The sequence below is a fragment of the Mastomys coucha genome, unplaced genomic scaffold (assembly GCF_008632895.1).
Source record: "Mastomys coucha isolate ucsf_1 unplaced genomic scaffold, UCSF_Mcou_1 pScaffold21, whole genome shotgun sequence".
Lineage (NCBI taxonomy): Eukaryota > Metazoa > Chordata > Mammalia > Rodentia > Muridae > Mastomys > Mastomys coucha.
The window spans coordinates 105,732,751-105,741,209 of NW_022196904.1; the positions used below are offsets into that span (position 1 = coordinate 105,732,751).

Sequence of the window (8,459 nt, forward strand, 5' to 3'; positions counted from 1 at the left end):
TACATGCTTCCGAGCAGATAGGATTAGGACACCAGGGTTTGATGCTCAGGAAGTCACGATTTCATCTGGGGACTGGATACAGGTTTACAAAGGGTCTACACGTTCCCAGCTTCTACTTGCAGCCTGGAATCTCTAGAGGGGCCCCTCCCCAACCCACGCCTACAGCTAAAAAGGACCCTTTCTGGAATGGGGTTTCTGCTGTACCTCTGAAATGGCAAACACCTTAAAGCCGAGCCATCCTTAGCCTGGAGGTCTAATGTGGTATTTATCAACTCTTGCATCCTCAACATACAACATTAAAAGGTACACTGAAGGTAGCTATGCTGCAAAAATAGTTTAAAATTAATGATTGTACAATATTAATTTATGTTTGTTCATCTTTTGGTAAATGGAGCCACCAAACTCAGTCCTGCCATTCACATTAGTATGAAGCTGGAATTTGTCTGTCTTGTGGAGAAGTTGCTTTGGGTCACTCGGGACTTCAAGATTTCAAAATTCATCTGGTAGCCAGCCAGCCAACACTCATAGCCAAGCACCAGAATGCCCCGGATTGAGGGCCCAGTGATGTCAAAGTCCACACATCAGAGCCCAGGTTAATATGCTCCCTCTTGTACCATCTTGATTTTAGCACCCCCCACACACACACCAGTGTTAGGCGAGAAAGATGAATCAAAGGTCAGTGTCAATCCACAAGCGCAAGCTGGTCTTCCACAGTGATCTCAGTGCCCAGGGTGTTGTCTGTGTTCCACTTCTCTGTAAATGTTAGCCCATACTCAGTCCATCTGTACTTGGTTTCCAGACTGCCATTCACTTTGGTGGTTTCCATGTTGGCAGAGCATGAGCTGGTAAATTCTAATCCATTCTCAGACTTAGTTTTTAAATTAAGTTTTATTAAGCCAAAGCCATAACCCTTGGTGAAGACATCCCTGGCAGACTTGCCCAAGATCAGTGTATGTGGGAGGCACAGCAACATTCTTGGAGGCAGTGATGGTGGGTGCAGCTATGGCAGGGGTCCATGTGTCCCTTAATGATGGGTCTGTGTTCTGATAAATGTACTGCAGAAATTCTGTCACCACATAAACACACTTCCATAACCTTAGATGGGATAATCCAGTGCACACTTAGACTATGTGGTCTAGCTTTTTTCTTCTAGTGCCAAGAAGCAGGACACAGCATGAAATCAAACAAGTATCAGAGGAAATGATGTATATTGAGAGATGCAGTGAACTTGAGTCACATACAGGTAGCTATTGGTTTAATTCAGCACTTTTTACAGGAACCCCGAGTAAGGGTGCAGCAAATCATGAAAACTGAAACACAGTAGCCACATAAACAGCAAGAGACATCTTATCATTGTCAGGTATTGTACAGTACATGTAGTTATGTGTTCTCTGCTCCATTTCTGTTCATTTAAAATTTTTATGTGTGTGGGGATTTTGTCTGCCTGTATGTCTATGCAGTATGTGTGTGCAATGCTCTCAGAGGACAGAAGAATGTGTTGCATCCCCTGGGACTGGAATTACAGATAGTTGTGAACCACTATATGGGTGCTGAGGATTTAACCTGGGTCCTCTGCAAGAGCAGTCAGTGATTTTTAACTACTCAGCTACCTCTCTAGACCCATTCCATATACCTTTCATGTGTTCATGTGTGTGTGTATGTGTGTGTGTGTGTGTGTATCTAAGTCTCTCTCTCTCTCTCTCTCTCTCTCTCTCTCTCTCTCTCTCTCTCTCTGTGTGTGTGTGTGTGTAGGTAGACAGAGGCCAAGGGCCAGACTTAAGTGTCATTTCTTAAGAACTGTCCCCTTTCTGTTTTGAGACGGAATCTCCCACTGGGATATGAGGTTCATAATTCAGTTAGGGTTTTTTTTTTAACCTGGGTTTTGGGGACCAAACTTGGGCTCTCCTGCTTGAAAGGCAAGCAGTTTACTGATTAAACCATCTTTCTAGCCCTTGTGCTCCACTTTTCTATGATCTTCAGTGCTGTGGATCTATTTACATGGCACCACCACAATCATGGGTGTGGAGACTACATAATGACATCGTGGTGGCTCCCATGTCACCAGATGACAGGAGTCTCTTAGCTCCAGTATGCCCTGACAGGTCCACCAAAACATGTGCAACCAGATCTGGCTTGTTTTTAATCTAGTAAAAGAATCCTTACTTTGTAGCTCTGAAATTGGCTGTCTTCAGCATCATGGCCTAAGATTGTGTAAAAGATTGGTAATGGGGGCTGAGGAAGTGGCTCAGTCGATAAGATGCTTGCTATGGGAGCATGGGGAGCTTTGTTTGAAAAGATAGAAGCCAGGTGTGATGGTGCACATTCCTTGTGCTGGGAAGATGGAAACAGCAGGACTCTGGGGTTCCCTGGCTAAGCTTTGATAATAAGCTTCAGGCAAGTGAGAGACCCTATTTCTACAACAATGTGGATAACATCTGGAAAAATGACACTTGAGGTTGATCTCTGCCTTCTACATGTATGCAAGCAAGCACACATGCTTTCACACATACATTCATGTGCACACAAGAACTCACACATATATATCCAGGAACATATATGTGTACATGCACACACTTGTTTTTTAAGTTTGATTTAAGTATTTTTGTTTTTGTTTTTTTTTTTTTACTGTCTTAGTTTTTTAAGTTTTATTTATTTATTTATTTTTTCACTGTCTTAGTCAGGGTTTCTATTCCTGCACAAACATCATGACCATGAAGCAAGTTGGGGAGGAAAGGGTTTATTTGCCTTACTTCCACATTGCTGTTTATCACAAAGGAAGTCAGGACTGGAACTCAAGCAGGTCAGGAAGCAGGAGCTGATACAGAGGCCATGGAGGGATGTTTCTTACTGGCTTGCTTCCCCTGGCTTGCTCAGCCTGCTCTCTTATAGAACCCAAGACTTCCAGCCCAGGGATGGCACCACCCACAAGGGGCCCTACCCCATTGATCACTAATTGAGAAAATGCCCCACAGCTGGATCTCATGGAGGCACTTCCCCAACTGGAGCTCCCTTCTCTGTGATAACTCCAGCCTGTGTCATGTTGACACACAAAACCAGCCAGTACATTCACTTTATATCCCACTCATTGCCCTCCACCCCCTGACCACTGCCTCCCATAATCCTTTCCCTCTCTCTCCTCTACTTCTCCTCTGAGTGGGTAGGGCCCCACTGGGTATCCCTCCCACCTGACATTTCAAGCCTTTCCGAGGGTAGGCACTTCCTTTCCCACTGAGGCCAGACAAGGCAGCCCACCTAGAAGAACATATCCCACATACAGACAACAACTTTTGGGATTGCCCACTTTCCAATTGTTTGGGGCCCACATGAAGGTCAAGCTGCACATCTGCTATATATGAGTGGGAGGCCTAGGTCCAGTCTGTGTAAGCTCTTTGGCTGGTGGTTCAGACTCTGAGAGCCACAAAGGTCCAGGTTAGTTTATTCTGTTGGTCTTCCTGTGGAGTTCCTATCCTCTTTGGGTTCCCAAATCCTTCCTCCTATTCTTCCATAAGAGTCCCCAAGCCCCACCCACTGTTGGGCTGTGGGTGTCTGTTTTTGTCTGAGTCAGCTGCTGGGTAGAGCCTCTCAGAGGACCACATGCTACTGCCATGTATTTTCTTTTGGGACTGGGTTACCTTACTCAGGATGATATTCCATCCATTTACCTACAAAATTTATAATGTCTTGGTTTTTAATAGTGGAATAGTATTCCATTGTATACATGTACCACATTTTCTTTATCCATTCTTCAATTGAGGGACATCTAGGTTGTTTCCAGTTTCTGGAAACAAATAAAGCTGCTATGAGCATAGTTGAGCAAGTATCTTTGTGAGATGGTGGAGCATCTTTTGGGTATATGCCCAGGAGTTATATAGTTGGGTCTTGATATAGCCCTATCCCCAGTTTTCTGAGAAAATGCCAAATTAATTTTCAAAGTGGTTGTACATACTTCTATACACAGGAACGCACACACTATTGGTAATGAATCCCTTGTATTACTGGCTTAGAAACTCTAGGGATTGTTCCCCTTGATATGTCAAGGACCCCCAAACTCTGATATAACCATATTCTTAGATCATTATAGTTCACTGCTGAATTTCCCATCCTCTCCCAGAATGCCAATTATGATTTTTCATTGCTGGCTGCTCAGTGAGGACACACTGTTTCACGTTGATGAGCCAGTCTGGCTCTCTGGCTGCCAACCCTGGCTTCAATCCTCTGGATAACACTGTGCCCAGTCTCTGATGATGTGCCTTTCACCCTGTTCACTAAGACTGCTGCTAACAGCTTTCTTCAGCATCTCCACAACTCAGTTTTATTACAAAGTTCTGCTCTCTTTTGGAGAAATAGATTTGATGTTGGGGGTTTTAATCACTGGTCCTGCCTGGCCAAATGGCTCATCTAGTGTTTTTATGGGGCTCTGGTGATTCTACCATACTGTAAAATAGTAAGCTAAGCAGGAAGTCACATTGAACAGGTTTTTTTTCACCTGCCAAGCATGTTCCAGGCATTTACATTTTATATCAGTGAATAGATAGACTGAACCCTCTTTTCAGGCCAGGAAACTGAGGAAAAAAAGACTAGGAAGTGATTGGAAGTCCCAGTTAATAAGACACTGAGTATCAGTCCTGCAAGATTATAGCTTAGAACCAGGGAATGCTTGCAATTGGAATATTTGGGTTCTGGGCCTTGGAGGACTGGAGAGTAGAGAGTGTTGGGTTCTAGGAACTAAGTAGGGTAAGTCAGGAGTTTGGGCTGACCAGCAGCCATCGCATGCCAAGTGCAGAAGAAAGAAACTGTGTAGAAAGGCAAGAGCTAGGATGCTAACAAATTGCTCAAAGCATCCAATTCAAAGGGGGCTGGGCAAGATGCCGAGGAGGGTCTGTACGGAGAATGGACTCGCAGGCAGGACAGGCTAAGTGATGGGCTGGAAGGGGACCCGGGTCTTGTCAGCCATGATGGGAATATACAAAAGGGTTCCTGTGACTTTGCTTATGGGGTAGCAGGTGCAGCACAGGTCACTCAGGCAGCTAGTCTACAGGCTGATACAGGTCACAATTTGTTGGCAGGTTTGCTATTTACTTCAACCATTCAATAAACGTCATGGAGTTCCTTTGCAGTGCTGGAGTTACCAAGAGGCTGGAAAAAAATGTAGAAAAGGCTCCTGCTATTTCTGAGTACACATTAACACTATATTAATAATCGTTATAATCATAGCAACCAACAACCATCGAGTGCTTAAGCACAAGGCAGTGGTTTAATTACTTTACGTATATTAATACGTTCAATCTTAACAACTACCCCAGGAAGGCAACTGCTATTACTATTTCTGTTTTACAGTCTAAGAAGTTTTTGTAGAGAGGAGTCAACCCCCCTCACCCCGCCCCCATGCCTGAGGTGTTGTGGCTGCCATAGCCTCTGCAGGGAACAGGTTGGTGACTCTTGGCTTCTGATACCTGGGCTCTGTCACCTCTCACATGACCACTCAGCAGCCTTTGATGGCTCCCAGTTTCATCGACCAGTGTTTTCTGCTTTTAATTGTCCTCACAGGCATTTCTTAAACAGTCTGCTTTGAAAATGTGGAACTCTTAATTGGTCTCGCAGGCAAGAAGGCAGCACCTGCATTGTGCTCAATAGTCATCTGTATGCAGATCACCCAAATAAGTACACTGTTGTTTCTGAGGAGATGTGTAGAATCCAGAGCCCAGGGGAGACCCTCTGCCGGCTGCCTGGCTGATTCCCCTCCCACTAGACATTTATTTGACATTTGTCAAATAAGACATGTTTTTATATCTGTGTTTCAAGTTGACCAATACTGTGTGTGGCAGCAAAAATATAAGCAGAGAGATTTGGCCTGCAATCTAGCTGTGGAGCCAGCTAGTATAGGTACAAAGATAACCTATCTAGGTAACCTAACAGTTGAGATCACTCAGTGATTCTCAGGTCCAGGGGAAGGAGATGGATAAGCTGGGCTTGGGAAGATCTGGCTAGGTGGAGGTGAAGAGGAAGGTCATTCTAGGCAAGTTCTGTTAGGGCAAAGGGGATGTGGGTAGAACAGTGTGGCTGCTTGCGCCACTTCAGCTTTCCTGCCTTTTTTTTTTTAACTTAATTTTTTTTTGTAGTAAAACTTGACTTTATTTTTTATTAATTTGTTTACTTTGTATCCTGATAGTATCCCCTCCCATCCCCCCCTTTGACAAAATACCCATGATAACTGTAGTGAGGGAAGAGCTCTTTTGGTTTGTGATTTCAGAGCTGTTAGCCCACAGGGCTGTTGTTTCTGGGCCACAGTGAGGTAGAAAGTCACATTAAGTGCACATGCTGGTAGATCAAAGCTGCTTGCATCATGGAGGCTGAAAAAAACAGGGAGGGAGGAGTTGGAGAGGATGAAACAGGGAAGAAAGCAGGGGAACTGGGGCGAGAGGAGGGAAAGGAATAGTGAAGGGGAGGGGTGGTGAGAGAGAGAGAGAGGGAGAGGGAGAGAGGAGAGAGGAGAGAGAGAGAGAGAGAGAGAGAGAGAAAGAGCAACAGAAGAGAGATAATGGGGATGGGAAATAACAAGAAGAGGAGAGGAAAAAGAGGGAAGAGAAGGAAAGAAGAGAGAGAAAGGGAGAAGAGACACCAACAGAGAAAGAAGGGGGAGGGAGGAGAGAGGACAGACAAGAGGAGGGGGTTGGGGGAAAGGAGAGATGATTGGTAGCTGCTCAAAATGCTTGTTAGCACTAAGAATTTTATTTTTTGTATAAGACTTGTTTTCTTTTATTAATGTTTAGAGCACAAAAGAATGGAGTTCTTTCTGACATTTTCATACATGTGTATTATTGTATTTTGCACATATTTGATTCCATCCCCCTCCCTAATCCACTCTTTCTGGAACTGTCTCCCTGCTGACTGCATGTCAGTTATATATTCTGCATGTGGGAGAAAGCACAGCTCCCAGCCTTTGCTGTTTGCTGGGAGCATCCAGAGGCACCTACACACAGACCCCCGTATCTAACAAGGCAGGTGTACTTGGCCTAGGGTGGCCCAGACACCAGCATTTTCCTGCAACTTCCTATGTGACTCTCACTCACTATTAAGGTTGGAAAGTATGACTTTGGAGTGGGTCAAGAATTATTTTAAACCTTGACTTGAATTTACCAGCTATAGCTTGGCATGGCTGCTCATCCTGTCAGAGCCTGACATCCTTGCCTATAAAAGAGTCTAATGGTATGTACTTCCCCAAATTATGTAAAATAGAATGAAATAGCCATCTAACATACACTCCAGGAGAAGGCGAGACTTTTGTTTTATTTATAAGCAGTAGATTCACTAATGAAAGTCAGCCTTGTATAGAAATGGGTGTTTGGGCTTGCTGGAGTCTTTCTCATGAAACTTTTGTCTTTGAATGGTGCACAGCCTTCAGTGTACTTTTAACCAGGGTTGACATCATGGTACATACTCTGCAGCTTCAGTGTTTATGAAGGAAAGGGGAAGCTCACAACCCCAGACCTGCTAAGGTTTCTAAATACCAAATGTCACATACTAAGGTTGATGGAGAACTGTGGAGAATGGTCAGTATTCTGATGAACAGACTGTCCCTTATGGGCCTTATTTTTGTGCCGCAGGGCCATGTGTCCAGAGAACAACCCCAGGGTATGAGCTTATTGGTCAAAGCTGATTTTTTCACCTGGGAGATCCTGCTGCTGTTTGTATCTGAGGGTGGGATGGCATTAGCTCCCAACTGAGCCAGAATCTCTATAAATGTTTCCTCCATGTTTTGTGATTAATGCTGAGAGAAGATGCACCCCCCCACACACATCCAGGCAATGTGCTCAAGCTGTAGCATCTACCAACAATTTCTGCAAGATATTAAACACAAATTTCTTGTTTTCCCTCCAGCTTCTATTCATTGTTAGGTCTGGGCTTCCACCTTACATGGTTATCACAACACACAGACCAGTTCTATGTTTTAGTTTATGTTAATGGCCTGAGTCTCAGAGGCCACCATTGGGAGGTGGTAGAGTCTGTAAGAAATCAGGCCCCAAAGGGCAGAAGTTAGGTTATTGGAGAGTAAGGTCATTCTTGGAAGACTCCTTGAGTTTCTGTGGGAGACAGTTATTATAAAAGGACCAAGCTGGGCCCCTCCCATCCTCTTGGCCTTGGGAGGTATCATTAATTGCATGTATCCAAATATGTACCTACTATTTCTGACTGCTTGGGGTGGGGAATACAGCTGAGAGTTGATCTTGCTGAGCCTGTGTCTTGTCCTTGGGACTTTAAGCCTCCAACTTCTTTTTCTTCACAGGTAGCTTGCCTCAGGTGTTTTAGTATTAGTAACACAGACCTGATAGGGTGGTGGCAATGGCTGCTTCTCCTTCTCCTCCTTCTTCTTTTCCTTCTCCTCCTCCTCTTCTCCTCTTCTCCTCTTCTCCTCTCCTCCTCCTCTTTCTTCTTCTTCTCCTCCTCCTCCTCCTCCTCCT

The 8,459-nt window shown here is 44.5% G+C and overlaps 1 pseudogene; it reads right to left on the reverse strand.

Moving 5' to 3' along the window:
* Positions 1-297: 297 nt before the first annotated feature.
* LOC116101354 lies at positions 298-7,610 on the reverse strand (annotated as a pseudogene).
* Positions 7,611-8,459: the final 849 nt, after the last annotated feature.